This window comes from Crinia signifera, chromosome 9 (genome assembly GCF_055691185.1).
Source record: "Crinia signifera chromosome 9, ASM5569118v1, whole genome shotgun sequence".
In the NCBI taxonomy this organism is placed as follows: domain Eukaryota; kingdom Metazoa; phylum Chordata; class Amphibia; order Anura; family Myobatrachidae; genus Crinia; species Crinia signifera.
The window spans coordinates 30554862-30573380 of NC_139225.1; the positions used below are offsets into that span (position 1 = coordinate 30554862).

Below are 18519 nucleotides of genomic sequence, written 5' to 3' on the forward strand. Positions count from 1 at the left end.
TGCTGCCCTGTGCACACTATTCTATTCTCCCTCCATGCCCTAGTACAGGGGTTCTCAAACTCGGTCCTCAGGACCCCACACAGTTCACGTTTTCCAGGTCACCGCGCAGGTGTGCTCATTACTCACACTTTTTAAAAGAGCCACAGCTGGAGCTAATTATTTCACTTGTGATTCTGTGAGGAGACCTGCAAAACATGCACTGTGTGGGGTCCTGAGGACCGAGTTTGAGAACCTGTACCCTAGTGGATGCTAGGGCATGAAATACCGCCTGTCGGCAAAAAAAACCTTCGGCGGACAGTTTGTTTGCTGTGGGCACATGCTCAGAAATGACCCTGCTCATGTGCAGAAGCAAAATATCGGACCATTTGCAAATGAAGGGATCCGTACGAACGGACGTGAATAAGGTCCAGTATCTGTTAAGTTCTAAATGGGGTATTTGTCCTCCTTCCTCCAGTCACGTATGGGTCATAGTGTCGACAGTCAATAGATCAACACATTATAAAGGTCGACATGCCTTAGGTGAAAAGGTCGATACAAGCAATATATTGACATGGGAAAGGTTGACATTTAAAAGGCCGACGTGAGTTTTTCACAGGTTTGTTGTGTCATCGACATGGGCATATAAGTGTACCACGTCCCCTCGCATGCTTCCGACACTGTTACAATCTAACTCTATGACCACTTGGTTATTAGTATGAAAACACCACGTAATCTGGAAAACGCATGTCAACCTTTTAACCTAAGGTACTGTATGTCTAACTTTTTCATGTGTCCACCTACGGCCTGTTGACCTAGTAACTGTGGACCTTTTTATCGTCGACCTGCCGCCTACACCATTTCTTGTTTAATGGTTTTGACATTAAGCTTTAATATATATCAATTCCTTCTTTTCTAGGTTCCTGGTGTTCCAACATCTTCCCGGTGGGTGGCTTTAGTCCTGGTCAGAACCAGATCACCCCACAGGTAATGAGAAGGTAGACAAGTTATTTATGCAGGGTCCATGCTGTCACCTGCACTATTCTTCCAATGACATCTAATACCCCTTTCACACCAGAAAATGCAGGGAGCCACCTGGGAATACGGCCTAGGGATCATTCCCGGGTTGGCCCCTTTCACACCAGAAAAGTCCCTGCATTTTCTGGTGTTGGAAGGAGGCGGGCAGGAGGTGGGATGGCGGCGGAGGCAGTGGACAGTACTCACCCCAGGTTGCCGGTCCTTGGTGCAGGTTAGGGATCCACACAGGCGGCGGCCGCAGATGAAATTTCAGGCAGCAGGTGCAGATGATGCAGCTCTCCGGCTGCAGTGAGGGCGTCGGAGAGCTGCGTCTTCTTCATCTGCAGCCTGCCCTGTCATCTGCGCTCCGCCGCCTTTGTGGATCCCCGGCCTGACCGCACGCGCCGAGGACCGTCAACCCGGGTGAGTACCCCTTTCACACCTGCCAGTACCCCGGGTACTCCCTAGCAGGGTTGAAATCCCAGCAAATTTTCCTGGGATTTTGGCCTGGGAACCTAAATTCGCGGGGCCAACCCAGGAATTTAGGCTGGTGTAAAAGGGGTATTAGATTCTAGTTCTTGTATATAAAAGATCTCATGAGGCTTACACAGTGCACACGACTTATCCTATGGTTTCCAGGTTTCAGCGCTGCAATAATTACTAGTATAATGATTGGACAACCTGACACACCTATTCAGATCACTGGGGGTTAATCAAACCTAATAACTGCTCTGTGAATTCACAAGACAAATGATTATCGGATCATAGCGCGCATGTGCGAGGCCAAACAGCAATCAAAATCACCCATGACTCTATTAGCAAGCCCATCACAACTTGACTGACAGGAAGCGGGCGTTTGTGGGTGTTAATCTGCCCAATCGTTTTCAGAGAGGGCGTGTGATGTCAGCTCCAGGTTCTGCAGCAGACTTGTGTTACACAACTTTGCTCAAACTAGGAAAATCACTTGCTGGTGAGTGAGTTGCGGATGGATTTGCAGCTGGGTGCCGATCAGCAATATTTTCGCACGCCATTTGCAGACTTTGTGCTGGGCGGGATCTCACTCTGTCTGGGCAGGGACTATCTGATCGCAGGGCTCTGTAATATCGCACAGCAGCAATCGGGTCTGAATCAGGACTATTTTCTGAATCATCGGCTAATGAGCCCCATACTGTATGTCCCAGAATTCCACCAACTGATTGCTGTTGTATGGACCCCATAATGCAGTTGGTAAACATTCTAACATGGGCCCTTACATCCGCTTCATACTCTGTTGACTGCCAATGACATTGGTAGGGAACCTCTGGCGCGACAAATTCTCAGCTCTCAGCAGAACCGATAAAAACCTTTATTGCAGGGTGATCATAACTGAGTATATAGAATGATTACTGCTTTGTGGTCACCAATGGACCGACTAGTGGTCCGCTGAATTGGGGTCGGGCACTGACGTCATGTGACGTCACCCGCATGACCCGAGGATGCATGGGCACGCCTGCGTTCACGGGTTCACCCAGCATTTCCACGTGTGCGACCACTGTTTTTTGTGGGCACGCCCATGGATACCCTGTATCCGCCCCCTGTCCGCTCCTTCCAGCCCACCATTAAGCGAAGGCCCCGGCAAGTGTGCAACTTGACGAAGGTGTTCGCTCCGGGGGCTTGCTCATGTGCATGTTCGTGCATGCACAAACCCATAATCGGGACTGGGGGGGCCTTATTCGGATCTGAGCGATCCGGTCTGAATCGCCCCCAAATTTCCTTTCCAGGCTACCGCCGCAGAGGAGTGATTTAAGTAGGTAAGTATGGTCTGCGGTGCTATTGCTACACCACTGTTGTCACATGACTCCTCCTGGTTAGATGTCTGCAGCATTATTCTCCCATCTGTAGTGTACCACGGCCACAGTCTGATATACTCAGATATTTTTTTATTTTATTTTTGTGGGTCATCTAAATGTCGCCCACACGAACGCCCACCCCCCTCGTACACCGATTTCCCCACATGCTTACGAACGGAAGTTTAGCATTAACATCCATTCGCAGCCTTGCATGCGGGGGGACCATTAAATGATTCCTACAGCGCTCGCAGACCTATGACTCCTCTCTGGTGTCTTAGATCTGCAGCGTCCCTGTACGGGAAGAGGACAGGCGGCTGACATCAGCTGCCCGCCCACGCATCACGGCCGCATTAGCATGGGAACTACCCCTCGCCACGCCCCCTGCCCGTACACCTAGGTTCGAACAGGCCAGCGAATAAGCAATTTGTGGTGCCCGCTCGCACAAAGTGGCTGCACATGCTCCTAAAAGTTTCTGCGCATGCGCAGTTGCTAAACATTGCTCCCCTGTGTGAACACAGAGGGGAGCGTATGAACCAGAATAATGGTTTTCATAGGACTAATAGAGGAAATGATTCCTCCAAGCTCATTATTGGTTTAGTAAAATGATGAAGTTCCTTTCCTCAGGGACCAGAAGAAGATGTAAGCAGTGGGAAGCGAGAGGGAAGCAGGGTCACAGCTCGTACTGGGTGTTAGATCTGACAATAAACATATCAGACACTAATCCACTATGTAAAGGAACCATAGACTGTAAATAAAGGTAGAGTGGAAATGAGAAGGGCATATGCAATGTACAGATGGAGCCGAGCTCATTCAGGCAGGGGCTGGCGGAAGATTCGCCACCTGCCGGAAGGGGATGAAATGCATGCACACGAGACGCACATGTGCGTTAACCGGAGCTCCCCCCGGGTCCCCGTCGCCACCACCTCCCCGCTCCCCCCTTCCCTAGCCCTGCCCGTCTCCCTGAAACGGAAACTGTGACGAGTCCAAGTGAGATGTAGAGTCCGCTCACCAGTGGGGATTGTCTGGTGAGCGCCAGCACTGGTTGAGCTGTGCTTCATCTGTATAGATGGGAATGCAATGTGAAAATGATGAGTCTGGATGGAATAATGTTTGCATACTTGTCTGTACCATAATAATCTTGCTGAGCCAGGAGAATTTGGAGGAGTCTCATATAATTAATTTGGAAGAAATCTGTATAAGATTATAAAAATGTAAAACAGAAATTGGATAGGAATAATTAATCGGCGGTATGCACTCTAAGGAATTTAATAACCGCTTTTCCAATTAATTCGGGAATTCTATTTTCATTCTAGATTACAAAAGTTATATTTAGACATCCTGTTTTTTGCTTTATACTGTGTGCGCCATAACCACGGTCGTACATAGGGTGGCTTCAAAAGTGCCGCTGTACAGGGTACCTATTAGAGCTGTACAGGGTACTGCGAGGCTGGGGGCGTTGTCATTTTTCTGTGTTAACTCATCTCATTTGTAACTTCCTGCTCTCTAATCCCCGGCATCAACTGTCCGTCCCCATCTAACCTGGACTCTCATACTTCCCACCCAGGAGCAAATAGTTTACATGAGTAAGGTGTATGACTGCAATAAGGCCATGGGTCCGAATCCTGGGTATCAAAGTTTTTTGAAATGTGTGCTTTTAATAAACGAGGCTGTGACTGAAGTTCCTGGATATGACTACTATAAAAATGTGTCATTTAAAATAAAGGAAATGTAGATAAATAACAAAGAAATCTCAAATAAATGACACAAATGATTTCCAAATTCCCTTTATCTCCGGGTATTAATAAATAGACCCCTAAAGTTCTGCTTTTAGCTGTACTGTACTGTATTTAGAAGCCGGTTAGAGATGACTGTCTGCTTAGTCAGCCCAGGATCAGTTAGACATACATTTCTGTACCTTTGTCATGATAAACATGTAGAGAAACTAGACCACACTGCCAAGAGAGTGCTGCAAGTCGTAGATAAAATCAGGCTTTCAGATTACATGTCCTCTCCAGGAGGTAAAAAGATGAAATGTGCACAAAGAACTTCTAACACAATAATGCTGAGTCATAAAGCCCCCTTACATTAGAACGATTTTGCACAATTTTGGCGGATTCCAACCATTCTTGTGCCACATCGTTTGTGTTTTCCATCCGATGCTCGGTCCCGTGAGAGTCGGATAGGAGCCTCTAGGTTGGTCGGACCGCACCTGTGATATATCAGAATCGGATGGAGAATAGAGTGCTTTTTGCACATGCGATATCTGTATGCGATATATTGCAAAAAGTTTGACTGACAGTTTCCAGTTCCTCTAGCCCCTAATCCAGTCCATCAGATATATCGTATGGTACAATGGTATACCAGGATATATCTCATGCGATTTATCTTGGCTTGATCAATAGCATGAATATATATTTTCTCTTTCAATGGTCCTGGTGACACAGCTTCACATTGGGATGTAGGAGGGTCCGCAGGAGCCAGGCACCTATCCTAAAGCTTTTGGAGGGTAGGCTCCTCCCCTACTGCATCCCAGATTCCCCAGTTCGTGTTAGGTGCCCACTGGAGTGGGTGCTATTCTAAAGGGCTGCTGGAGCAGCCGAAGGAGTAGAGTTAGTTAGGGTTTTTATTATTTTATTAACTTCTACACTAGCTAGGTAGGCACAGTGTGAGGATTCTCATTAGTGAATCCTCACACTGCTAGCGCAGCAGGAGCTGACAGAAGCGAGTCCTGTCAGCTCACTGTGCACGAGGGAGACGCTGTCTGGCCTCCCTGTGCAGCGCTTACAGCTTCTTTTAAGAAGCTGCCTGGGCTCCGGAGCGCTCTGAAACCGGCTTCACGCTAGGTGGGGATCATGGGGGACAGGCGCTCCGTGATGGCGGCGGCCATTTTCTGCGGAGCTTACACACTGAGCTCCTATACTGAGAGGACAGCAGTGTTGTTACAGGCATGTTCCGAGTGGTCCCCAGCTGAGGGGGAGATACTGGAACGAGGAGATCCTACAATGGGAGCGGCTGTCTGGGGGTAGTTGGCGCCAAAAGTCACAGACCCCGCAGCAGCAGGGACTTGGTCCCTTCCCTCACTCTGTTTTTGGCGCCATTCAGAACGCTTGCAGCGGAGCTGAGCTGGCTTACTGATCCTGACAGAGTGATTGGATTTCCTGGGCTTCGCTTTCCCCATTCTGAAGACTACAGAAAGCTAAGTGGCTGAGTACACTGTATATAATGTATGTACATTTAATGCTGTGACTGTGTTATTGAGAACATCATGTCTGAGCAACAGTCTGTGGTTTTGGGGGAGGGAGCCTTTAATGCAATAAGCGCTTGCAGTGGTTGTACGCTGAAATTTGTCCCTAAGGGGGGCTTTTGTATTTTATGCGCTGCTGTGAAACCCATGGGGAGTGAACCCCAGAGGGTAGTGCATCGGACCTTGCGAGGGTTAAGTCCCTGAGACAGGTCGGAAAATGCTTTGGTGCATTACTGGACAGGCAGAGTGATGGCTGGTAATTTCCCTAGACCAGGGCCATTCTCTCAGCAGTCCGGCCAGCTCTTTGCCTCGGACCCAGACAGATCCTGACTTATACAAGTCATACAGGATACTGCTATGGGAATCAGCAGGTTTAAATTACTTGTTTGACAAGCTTTATGGTTACTCTGGGGGGACCCCTAAAAGGTCTGATTCAGTGCCATTATTAGCTGCTGATGAGGAGGGAGAGTACACAGACATATCCTGGGTTCAGGGTGATGTTTCTGAAGAGTCCTCACCCTCAGGGGTGGAGGATTTGATTACTGCTGTAAACAGGCATTGAATTTGTCTGTGAAGTAAAAAACTCCTGCTAAGGTTGTTTTTAAGAGACAGCGTGAGGGAAATGATATCTCTCTGCAGACAAGGGTTTACAAGATTTATTGGAAAACCCCTGATATCTCTCTGCAGACAAGGGTTTACAAGATTTATTGGAAAACCCCTGACAAAAGGCTTTAGATGCCAAAATAGATGGTTAAGCCTGTATCCCATGCCTGAGGATCATGCAGACCTCTGGGAGAAAGTTCCAGTGGTAGAGGCTTCTGTGGTATACTTGTCAAAAACCAACTGTGCTACCAGTGCAAGCCTTCAAGCAAGCAAGTCCTCTGATTGGCTTCAGTCTGGGTCTCTAAGGCCAAGATTGGTGGGTCAGTGACCTGTGCTCTAGTTGACATACTGTCTTTTGTGTGTTGTTACTAGGCAGAGAAGTATAATGCTGCTGCAGAAATGTGATGCAGGCTGAGCAGGAAGCTCTCAAAATGGCTGCCAGAGTTTCCTCAGTGTTTGGAATGCCAGGAGAGTGCTCTGGCTTATAGCTTGGAAGGCAGATAACAAGTCTAAAAAGGCTTAGAGGCATTTGCTTTTAAAGGAAAGCTGTTATTGGTTTACAACTGGAAGAGATTAATAAGCAGGCCACAGGTGGAAAAAAGCACTTTCCTGCCTAACCCTGCAGCCAAAGCAGACATCAAGGTTTTCTGCTTTCAGGCCATCCTTTCGGCCCTCCCCTAGAGGAGGTGCGTCCTTTTGAGGACAATCTTTTAAGGGATAGTCTCAGTCCTCCAGGGGCAAGGCCCCAAAGTCAAAATTTGGTTCTTTTTATAAGAAACCATAGGAGAGGAAAAATCCTCCGCATACTGCCAGGGGTTTTGCCCGGCGGTGTTTAAGGAGGGGGGACGTCTGTCACTGTTCAGAGACGCAGGGGCACTGTTAAGACCGGAACGCTTGGGTTAGAAATATAACCCAGGGTTAAAAGATTCCCTTCAAAGTTCTTCCACCGAGAAGGTTCATTCCTACACCACTGCCAAAGGAGGCTCGGCTCCGTACAGCTCTCTTGGGAGCGGCTCATTCTCTTTTAGAGAAGGGTGTGGTAGTCCCGGTCCCCAGAGCGGAGGGAAAAAAGGCTTTTATTTCACTCTGTTTTTGGTGCCCAAACCAGACGGGTCTTTCAGCTGATCCTAAACTTAAAGGCATTAATAGCTTTTTGTGGGTAGACCATTTCAAAATAGAGTCTCTACGGTCTGTGCTGCTAAGCCGGGACCAGGGAGAATTTTTAGCGTCCATGAAGGTCCAGGACGCATACTTGCAGGTTCCTATCCACCCGGAACTATTGGGGTGTGCAATAGGAGACCTTCTCCTGTAATTACAGGCGTTGCCTTTTGGTCTGGCCACAGCGTCAAGAGTATTCACCAAATAATGTCAGAAATGGCGGATGTGCTTCGACTGACGGAAATCATGGTTATTCCATTTTTGGACGACCTGCGGTTTAAAGCGGAGTCAGCAGACAAGTGAAGTGTCACTTGGCAGAAACCATCAGGTTTTGCAGATTCACGGCTGGCTGTTAAATTTACAAAAATCTCAAACGGTGCCGTCACAGAGACTCCAATTATTGGGGATTGGTCTGGATACCCAGTTGCATTGGGTGTTTCTACCAGAGGCATAGGCCAGGGATCTGGCTGCCTTGGTACAGGAGATCCTAGGGTCTCAGAGCACAGCAGTATGGGGGTGACTCAAACTGCTGGGGAAGATGATGGCGTCTTTCGAGACGTTACAGTTCACCAGGTTCCACTCTAGAGTGTCCCAGCGGACAGGGAACTCTCAGACCATGAGGTCAGAACAAATGGTGTTGTTTTCAGAAACTCGATCCTTCCTAAAATGGTGGATGGAGGTGGATTCCCTTCGGGGGAGTCGGTCCCTGCAGTCCTGGAGCTGGGTGGTAGTCACTACCGACGCCAGTCTCAGAGGCTGAGGGGCAGTTGTCGTGGACCTGCGTCTGCAGGGCTTGTGGACTTTAGAGCAGAAAGACTGATACTTTACAGTCTGCCTTACTGATCAACTTCTTGGAACTGAGGGCTGTGTGGAAGAGGTTTTCTCTGGCGGGAGAAAAGATTACAAGAGCTCCCTTTTAGGCATTCAGACCGACAACGTCACAGCTGTGGCGTATCTGAATCACCAGGGAGGCACACACAGCAATCTGGCCATGTGGGAAGTGTCCCGAATCTTCTTGTGGGCGGAACAGAATGTTCTAGCATTATCAGCAATCTTCATACCAGGAGTGGAGAATATAGAGGCCGACTTCCTGAGCAGGGAGAAACTGATGGAAGGAAAATGGAGGCTGAATCCACAAGTATTCCACTAGATTACAATAAGGGGGAAACCCCGGATAGGGACCTGAAGGCATACAGGTTCATCTATCGGGTACCCAGGTTGTATGACAGGACGTGGGATCCACTGGCAGAAGCAGTGGATGCCATGACTATCCCCTGGGAGGGGAATCTTCTTTATGATTTAACGCCAGTTCCAATGCTGGCAAGAGAGTTGAAAACAATACAGGCCCAGACAATTTCAGTAATTTTAGTGGCCCCAGATTGGCCAGGGAGATCCTGGTACTCGAGGCTTCAGAGATTCTCTGTGGACTCGTGGCGTCTACATCTGAGGTCAGACCTTCTAAAACAAGGACCGTTCAACCAGCTGGATTCAGCTCGATTAATTTTGACGGTCTGGCTGTTGAAAACGCCATTTTGAGGAATATAGGATTCTCAAAGGCGGTGGTTAACGCAATGAGGAAAGCCAGAAAGTCAGTGTCTTCTGTAAATTATTTTGGGGCCTGGAAGACCTATATTTGGTGGTGTGTAAGACAGAGGTCACGCACATCGAGATTTAAAATGGCTAAATTGTTGGAGTTTTTTTTACAGGAGGGCCTTTCCTCTGGGTTAGGCCTTCAGTCACTCAGAGTACATATCTCGACCGTGTCAATTTTTCTTTCCAAAGAAGGATTGCGTTATAACCAGAAGTACAGACCTTCCTGCAGGGGGTTTATCTATTGAAACCTCCCTACAACCAACCAGTAGCGCCAGGGGAATTATCTCTGGTTCTGGAGTACCTTAAAGAGGCGCCTTTTGAGCCGTTAAGGTCGGTTGACCTTAGTTTCCTTTCAGGGAAGCTGGTATTTTTGTTGGCGGTGGCGTCAAGAAAAAAAAAAAAAAAAAAAAAAAAAAAAAAAAAAAAAATATATCGGAGTTGATTGCTTTGTTCTTCAAGTCTTCCTCCCTTATATGTCACGATGATAGGGCTGCCTTTCGGACAGTACCCCTAGATTTTTACCAAAAGTAGTCTCTGCTTTTCATCTAAATCAGGAGATTGTTCTGCCTGTGTTTCAACCCTCAGAGGGTTGTTAGGAAAAGGGACAAATTAAGGAATTTGGATGTTGTGCGCGTCTTGCGCGTTTATGTGGACAGAGTTAAGAGTGTCAGAAAGACTGATACTTTACTGGTTTGTATGACATACACAAACTTAGTTGGCCTGCTTCTAAGCAGACCATTGCTAGGTGGTTGCGCTCTGTTATTGCGTTTGCATATACTAAAGTTGGTAGGCCTGTACCGGCCAGGATTAATGCGCATACCACCAGGTCGGTTGCCACCTCTTGGGCGGTTCGACATGGGGCAACAGCTGAGCAGGTTTGCAGGGCTGCCACTTGGTCTTCTGTTCATACTTTTGCCAAATTCGATAGGTTCCGTGAGTTCGCGTCGGTGGACGCATCATTCGGGCAAGCAGTGATGAAAACTGCAGACCTGAGCGTACCCACCCAAAAGGACCGGCTCTGGAACGTCCCAATGTGAAGCTGTGTCACCAGGACCATTGAAAGAGAAAAAGGGATTTTTGTAAGAACTTACCGTTCGAATCCCTTTCTCTGATATGGTCCTGGTGACACAGCGATCCCTCCCTTACGCTCAGTAAGTATGCCAGTGTTCATGATGTTTCATGTTATAATTGGTTGAAAAGTTAAATTTAAAATTGTGCATATAATATGTGCAGGTGTTTGTACTGAGTTAATGTATTCCAGTGGCTTTGAAAGATTGAACTGAGGAATCTGGGATGCAGTAGGGGAGGAGCCTACCCTCCAAAAGCTTTAGGATAGGTGCCTGGCTCCTGCGGACCCTCCTACATCCCAATGTGAAGCTGTGTCACCAGGACCATATCAGAGAAAGGGATTCGAACGGTAAGTTCTTACAAAAATCCCTTTATGCAAAACATGACACCAAAGTACCAAATTGGATGCAATCACTCCCAGGATACAATCAGATTGGGTCCCTTGCTCGGTCTGTTTGAACTATTAAGTTCACTTTGCCCACACACATACGAGTTACAACCAGGGATGGGTTAATCCCTGGGCACTTAAGATAGGGGGGCCCCAGGTAGAACGGGTGGGTGTGCACATACACTGCTCAAAAAAATAAAGGGAACACTAACATAACAGATCCTAGATCTGAATGAATGAAATATTCCTATTAAATACTTTTTTCTTTACATAGTTGAATGTGCAAACAACAAAATCACACAAAAATTATCAATGGAAATCAAATTTATTAACCCATGGAGGTCTGGATTTGGAGTCACACTCAAAATTGAAGTGGAAAAACACACTGCAGGCTGATCACACTTTGATGTAATGTCCTTAAAACAGGCCAAAATGAGGCTCAGTAGTGTGTGTGGCCTCCATGTGCCTGTATGACCTCCCTACAACGCCTGGCCATGCTCCTGATGAGGTGGCGGATGGTCTCCTGAAGGATCTCCTCTCAGACCTGGACTAAAGCATCCTCCAACTCCTGGACAGTCTGTAGTGCAATGTGGCGTTGGTGGATGGAGCTAGACATGATGTCCCAGATGTGCTCAATTGGATTCAGGTCTGGGGAACGGGCGGGCCAGTCCATAGCATCAATGCCTTTGTCTTGCAGGGACTGCTGACACACTCCAGCCACATGAGGTCTAGCATTGTCTTCAATTAAGAGGAACCTAGGGCCAACCACACCAGCATAGGGTCTCACAAGCGGTCTGAGGATCTTATCTCGGTACCTAATGGCAGTCAGGCTACCTCTGGCGAGCACATGGAGGGCTGTGCGGCCCCCCAAAGAAATGCCACCCCACACCATTACTGACCCACTGCCAAAACGGTCATGCTGGAGGATGTTGCAGGCAGCAGAACATTCTCCTTTGCGTCTCCAGACTCTGTCACGTGCTCAGTGTGAACCTGCTTTCATCTGTGAAAAGCACAGGGCGCCAGTGGTGAATTTGCCAATCTTGGTGTTCTCTGGCAAATGCCAAACGTCCTGCACTGTGTTGGGCTGTAAGCACTGTGAAGAACCGGAGTAACAGAGCCTAATCTCAGAGTGTACTCCGGGACTTCTGGGTCAGGTCATGCAGACAGGAGACAGAATAAGGTATAAAAATATATTTATTAACAAATTACTTACTACAAGCTCTCTAAATCAGCTATAAATAGACACATTTGGAACTAGCAATATAACACCAGGTCCCAATGGACATCAGATTACCATCACACTTGCCAGCACTCTCCCACACTGTCCTGTCCAGATGCAGTATAATTGTCCATGATCACAGGAGATTGGTGAAGTTTCTGTATAACAGTCAGCAAGTCTGGGAGTCCAGAAGGTTAGCATAAACCAGGCAGAGCAAACAAGTCTGCAACCCCAAGAGAAGCTGGTAATCCAGTAGCCACCATGTTCCCAGGCACAGTCCTAAGCACACTGGCAGGAGCTGAGACTCCAAGGCCAGTAGCTTCTAGAAGCAAAATCACCCCCTAGCTCTCTTGTCTTCTCTTTTTAAAAACTGTCCCAATTTCCACCATTAAAGTCCCTCCTGCAGTGGGTGGTCTTAGGAAAAGGTGTCCCTTAATTGGTAGAGCTCAATGTGGATCTATAACAGAGATGAGTCAGGAAGAGATCCCCCCTGCTGTTACCCTGCCACAGTGTCTGGCTCAGTCCTAGGGGAGAACAAAGGGATCTTGATGAACTTTACCCTTAGGTGATGGGGGATGATAGTCAATCACTCCCTGTTTAACCCCTTATAGTCATTTGTGACCTCAGAGGGGCTCAAGCTGCTCCCAGCTTCTTGCATTTACAGTGAGTGACTGGTCCAAAATAAAACATCACACCTGGCCCTGTTAAAGAACTATAGCACAATATTGTCAGAATGGTCCAGGGACAGTCCATTCTGTCACATATCTCCCCCTTCTTAAATCAAGGGAGCAGGGTTGGGTCCTAGTCCAGGACCAGCCATGTGACCTGGACCAGGTGCGATGTGGAGTGAGGGTGGTGGTCCCCTTTAACACTTTCCCCATGTCCCAATGTTGAGCAGCACTAGGTGTTTTCCGGTGTTGGACTGCCTCCAATCCTAACCCATGGTCCTCCATGGGCGTACAGCATACCACCATTGCTGCTACATTTCTTTCCACATAAGCTTTCAGACGATTAATATGAACGGTCCTGATATGTCGGCCACCCTTATCCAGGGCAACCAGGTAATTCATTGGGGTTAACTGGTTCACCACAGCATAAGGGCCATCCCAGGTAGCCTGCAATCTATCCTTATGTCCTGGGATAAGCACCATTACTTGCTGACCATGGTGTAACTCCCTGGGTCTCGCATTCTGGTTATACCATTCAGATGGCCGATCCTGTGCCACATGGTTGCTTTCTCGCATTAAGGCCATTAACCTTGTCATCCGTTCCTGTATATTTTCCATGTATTGCAGGATGGGTAGATCATGATCAATAAAACTTCCTTCCCAGCTTTCACGTTCTAGATCCAGGGATCCTCTGGCCCTGTGGCCATACAACAATTGAAAGGGTGAAAACCCAGTACAGTCTTGTGGCATTTCCCTATAAGTAAACACAAGCGGCTGCAGCGCCTTCTCCCAGTCCCTCCCCTCTGACTGTACATACGTCTGCAACAGGCGTTTGAGAGTTACATTATTTCTGTCACCAAGTATGTTAGTCTGATGATAGTGGGTAGTCTTTAAGGGATGCATTCCAAATTTATCCCACAATATCTGTAACAATTCCTTCTCAAATTGGCTTCCTGGGTCTATTACAACCTCTTGGGGATGACCTATCCTTCTAAATATGCCCATCAGGGCCTGAGTGACATGCCCTGCATCTATAGAAGAGAGTGATACAGCTTCAGGATAGCGAGTTGCAAAGTCTACGAGAGTCAGAATATATCTTTTTCCTGTATTACTGGGAAATATAAAGGGTCCAACTATATCTATGGCTACCTGCTGGAAGGGCTCCCTATTTATAGGTAAAGGAGGTAAAGGGTGTCTTGGGGGTACACTTCCCAATCTCTGACAGGTTTTGCACAAGGCTCGATAATGCTTCACATCATGGGATACCTTGGGCCAAAAGAAGTTTCTCAAAACTCGAGCAAGTGTTTTCCTAACCCCAAAATGCCTGACTGTTGGGATCATATGGGCTAAGGTCAACAACTGCTGTCGATATCTCTGAGGAACCACCAATTGCTTTACGACAGTACTGTGGTCCCTGTCATCAGTATGAGGGGAGATTCTGTACAACAACCCATTCACCCACCCTATCTTATACCCCTTTGAGTCGGATAAACCACTATCCGCAGCACTGAGAAGTTTGACTAAGGTTGGATCAGTTTTCTGCATCTTTCTGAATTCATGTCTGTCCACCTCCCCCAGGTCAACTGCTGTATTGCCATTCATACCCATATCATTATCAACAATGGGAAGACTCACTGCCTGTGGATTGGGTTCAGATGCAGCAGGGGGGTGGGTCTGAGTAAAAGCAGGTGCCAGGGTGGACGAAAATGTGGAGCTAGTCTTGATTGAGGGGGTCATTCTCTGGGCTTTGCTCCTAGTCACCACTTGAACGAAATGTGTGACCAATCCCTGTCCTAGATCATTCCCCAGAATGACTTTTGCAGGCAGTCCACTAAGAACTCCTACATCCACAAGGCCATGGTCTGCCCCCCAGTCCAGATGCACACGGGCTACTGGGATATCCTGGACTTGATTCCCTGCCGTGGTGATTCGGACCCTTTCGTCCTGCAGGATCTTGTCTACAGACACCAGCTCAGGTTCTATGAGAGTAAGAGAGGCTCCTGAATCTCTCAAACCCTGAACCTCCTGGTTATCCACCCAGACAGCCTGTAAATGACCCTTCATGTTTCTGGGAGTTTGGCACCCCTCCCCCACTATAAGATCCACTTCATAAACTCCATCCCTCGCCTCTGGTGCATCAGGCTGGACATATTCTCCTTCAAATTCCCCTGCTGGTTGGTAGAGCACGTTAACTGGGGCAGGTTGAGTTCTAACATAAGGTCCTCGAGACAGGGTGCAATCCTTCTGCATGTGCCCTGGCTGATTACATCGGTAACATCTCCGAGGATAGGTCTGTTGCACTAGTGGGTGTCGAGGTGCTGCATCCCGCTGGTAGTCTAGGGCAGATGACGGTCTGGTTTTCTGGGTCTCCGTTGTTTCTATTCTCTGTACACTGGGTGCCTTCCATCTGACTCGGTTGGCCAGATACTCATCTGCCATTCCAGCTGCTGCCTCTGGATTAGGAGGTTTACGATCAGCCATCCACTCTCGAACCTCTGATGCCATTTTATTTAATAATTGTTCTAGCACCACTTCATTCAGGATTTCTTCAGGGGAATACACGTGTTGTCCATCCCACCACTGCTGGCATGCTCTTTTAAGTTGTCTGGCGAATTCAGTGTGGGAGTCATCGCCCTCAAGATTTAGAGTCCGGAACTTGGCCCTGTAGGATTCAGGAGTCACTTGGAATTTTGCCAGCAGGGCTTTCTTTATAAGCTGGTAGTTTCCCACATCCTCATTTGCTAGGGATTGATAGGCTTGCTGAGCTTTGCCCGTTAAGCTGGGTCCCACATAACAAGCCCACTCTTCCTCATCAATCTGGTGCACAGTCATTAGTTTCTCAAAAACCTGCAGATGAGTATCAATGTCCGTCTCTCCTTCCTTAAATCTGGGCACATCTCCATATCCTAGCCGTGGCTTTCTTCTCCATTCTTCTTGCACCACCTGCCTCGCTGGTTTCTCTGAGTAGATATTCACCCCCAGAACAGTTTGTATAACTCCTGCCCTCTCCCTAGAGGAAGCTCGGTCACCTAGGGCTTTTAATAACCGTTCCAATGTTTCAGAAGTTGTCTCTGGTCTCTGCATTCTCCCTCTCCTTGCACCCACTTCTGGGATTTGCTCTTCCTCCTCATCACTTAGTGCAATCTCCTCTGGGTGAGCTCTGTCATACTCCAATAGGCGAGTGACTAACTCACCCTTTTGCTCAGTTCCATTACAGGGTATTTTCTTTATCTTGCAGAATTCCAACAACTGCTGTTTCCTAGTCCTCCTGTAAAATTTCTCTGCTTCCCTCAAATCATCTATTGCAGCTTCACTCGCCATTCTTCCTGGGATATTTCCTGCGTTATCTACCAGGACTGTTTGTTTCTTGGCTATTTTACTTAACCTGTTCCTGTAGAGCATTGGTTTATCAGTATACCACCCCTTGTGCTCTTCCCACTGTGCGGGACTGCATGATCCCACTGCTGCCACCATTTGTGAAGAACCGGAGTAACAGAGCCTAATCTCAGAGTGTACTCCGGGACTTCTGGGTCAGGTCATGCAGACAGGAGACAGAATAAGGTATAAAAATATATTTATTAACAAATTACTTACTACAAGCTCTCTAAATCAGCTATAAATAGACACATTTGGAACTAGCAATATAACACCAGGTCCCAATAGACATCAGATTACCATCACACTTGCCAGCACTCTCCCACACTGTCCTGTCCAGATGCAGTATAATTGTCCATGATCACAGGAGATTGGTGAAGTTTCTGTATAACAGTCAGCAAGTCTGGGAGTCCAGAAGGTTAGCATAAACCAGGCAGAGCAAACAAGTCTGCAACCCCAAGAGAAGCTGGTAATCCAGTAGCCACCATGTTCCCAGGCACAGTCCTAAGCACACTGGCAGGAGCTGAGACTCCAAGGCCAGTAGCTTCTAGAAGCAAAATCACCCCCTAGCTCTCTTGTCTTCTCTTTTTAAAAACTGTCCCAATTTCCACCATTAAAGTCCCTCCTGCAGTGGGTGGTCTTAGGAAAAGGTGTCCCTTAATTGGTAGAGCTCAATGTGGATCTATAACAGAGATGAGTCAGGAAGAGATCCCCCCTGCTGTTACCCTGCCACAGTGTCTGGCTCAGTCCTAGGGGAGAACAAAGGGATCTTGATGAACTTTACCCTTAGGTGATGGGGGATGATAGTCAATCACTCCCTGTTTAACCCCTTATAGTCATTTGTGACCTCAGAGGGGCTCAAGCTGCTCCCAGCTTCTTGCATTTACAGTGAGTGACTGGTCCCAAATAAAACATCACACCTGGCCCTGTTTAAGAACTATAGCACAATATTGTCAGAATGGTCCATGGACAGTCCATTCTGTCACAAGCACAACCCCCACCTGTGGACGTCAGGCCCTCATACCACCCTCATGGAGTCTGTTTCTGACCATTTGAGTAGACACCTGCACATTTGTGGCCTTCTGGAGGCCAATTTGCAGGGCTCTGGCAGTGTTCCTCCTTGCACAAAGGCGGAGGTAGCGGTCCTGCTGCTGGGTTGTTGCCCTCCTACGACCTTCTCCACGTCTCCTGGTGTACTGGCCTGTCTCCTGGTAGCGCCTCCATGCTCTGGACACTACGCTGACAGACACAGCAAACCTTCTTGCCACAGCTCGCATTGATGCGCTATCCTGGATGAGCTGCACTAACTGAGCCACTTGTGTGGGTTGTAGACTCCGTCTTATGCTACCACTAGAGTGAAAGCACCCCCAGCTTTCAAAAGTGACCAAAACATCAGCCAGAAAGCATAGGAGCTGAGAAGTGGTCTGTGGTCACCACCTGCAGAACAACTCCTTTATTGGGAGGGGTCTTGCTAATTGCCTATAATTTCCACCCGTTGTCTATTCCATTTGCACAACAGCATGCAAAATTGATTGTCAATCAGTGTTGCTTCCTAAGTGGACAGTTTGATTTCACAGAAGTGTGATGGACTTGGAGTTACATTGTGTTGTTTTAGTGTTAATTTTTGAGCAGTGTATTAGTTTGTGTATACCTCCCAACATGACCCATTCCAAGAGGGATTGTACTGCATGCACTCCTACTTGTATTCTAACTGCGTGGTTTTGCTGCTGCATAAGAGGGAAAACAAGTGATGTCATGGTTCTCTACCTGGAGGGGCCCCAGGCTAAGGGGGGACAGGGTACAGTATGCCCTGCGAACTCCCCTTAATCTGGCTATGGCTACAACTGTATAAGATATGGCGAATCACTACTTCTGGTTCAGTGACTGAATCAATATGTCATCATTGATGCCCGCCAGAGTGGTAGACATATGGTGATACACACACAGGTGGAAAGAAACCAATAGGTGCAGTCTTGAACATGCCCAGTAATAATCCTTTTCATTTTACTTGGATCGTTGTACCCGTTGCAGTAGTTTTCGGGTTTCAATCCGTCTGGGATTCCTCCAGGCAGATTGGAAATGGCAAGATCTGTCCAGAGTATTCCTGATCCCTGAGAGGTGGTGTCCAGAATTTGCAGGCATCTGTCTGTCTGTGGCATGTATCCAGGGCATTAGAGAGCCTGGTCGGGCCCAGGGACTTTTCAGGGGGTGTGGCCTAATTACAGTAGGTGTGGCCATGCATCTTTAGAATAAAATTCAGAAACTAGCACTTTAAGCACCTCCAGCGCAGCACACAGCAGCATGTGTTGGTCTAAACAGAGCACCTGCTGCTGCCAGGTAATGGGGTCCCCTACATCAGACCTGGGCCCCGGGTAATTAGT

General features: G+C 47.8%; 1 long non-coding RNA gene across 3 annotated transcripts in view; it reads left to right on the forward strand.

Moving 5' to 3' along the window:
- The window catches only part of LOC146036547 (uncharacterized), a 109657-nt gene that overhangs the window by 1577 nt on the left and 89561 nt on the right, over positions 1-18519 (forward strand). For all 3 annotated transcript variants that reach the window (XR_014460840.1, XR_014460838.1, XR_014460839.1), the window contains exon 2: positions 896-963. This is a non-coding gene — a long non-coding RNA (uncharacterized LOC146036547). The remainder of the gene's footprint in view (positions 1-895; positions 964-18519) is intronic.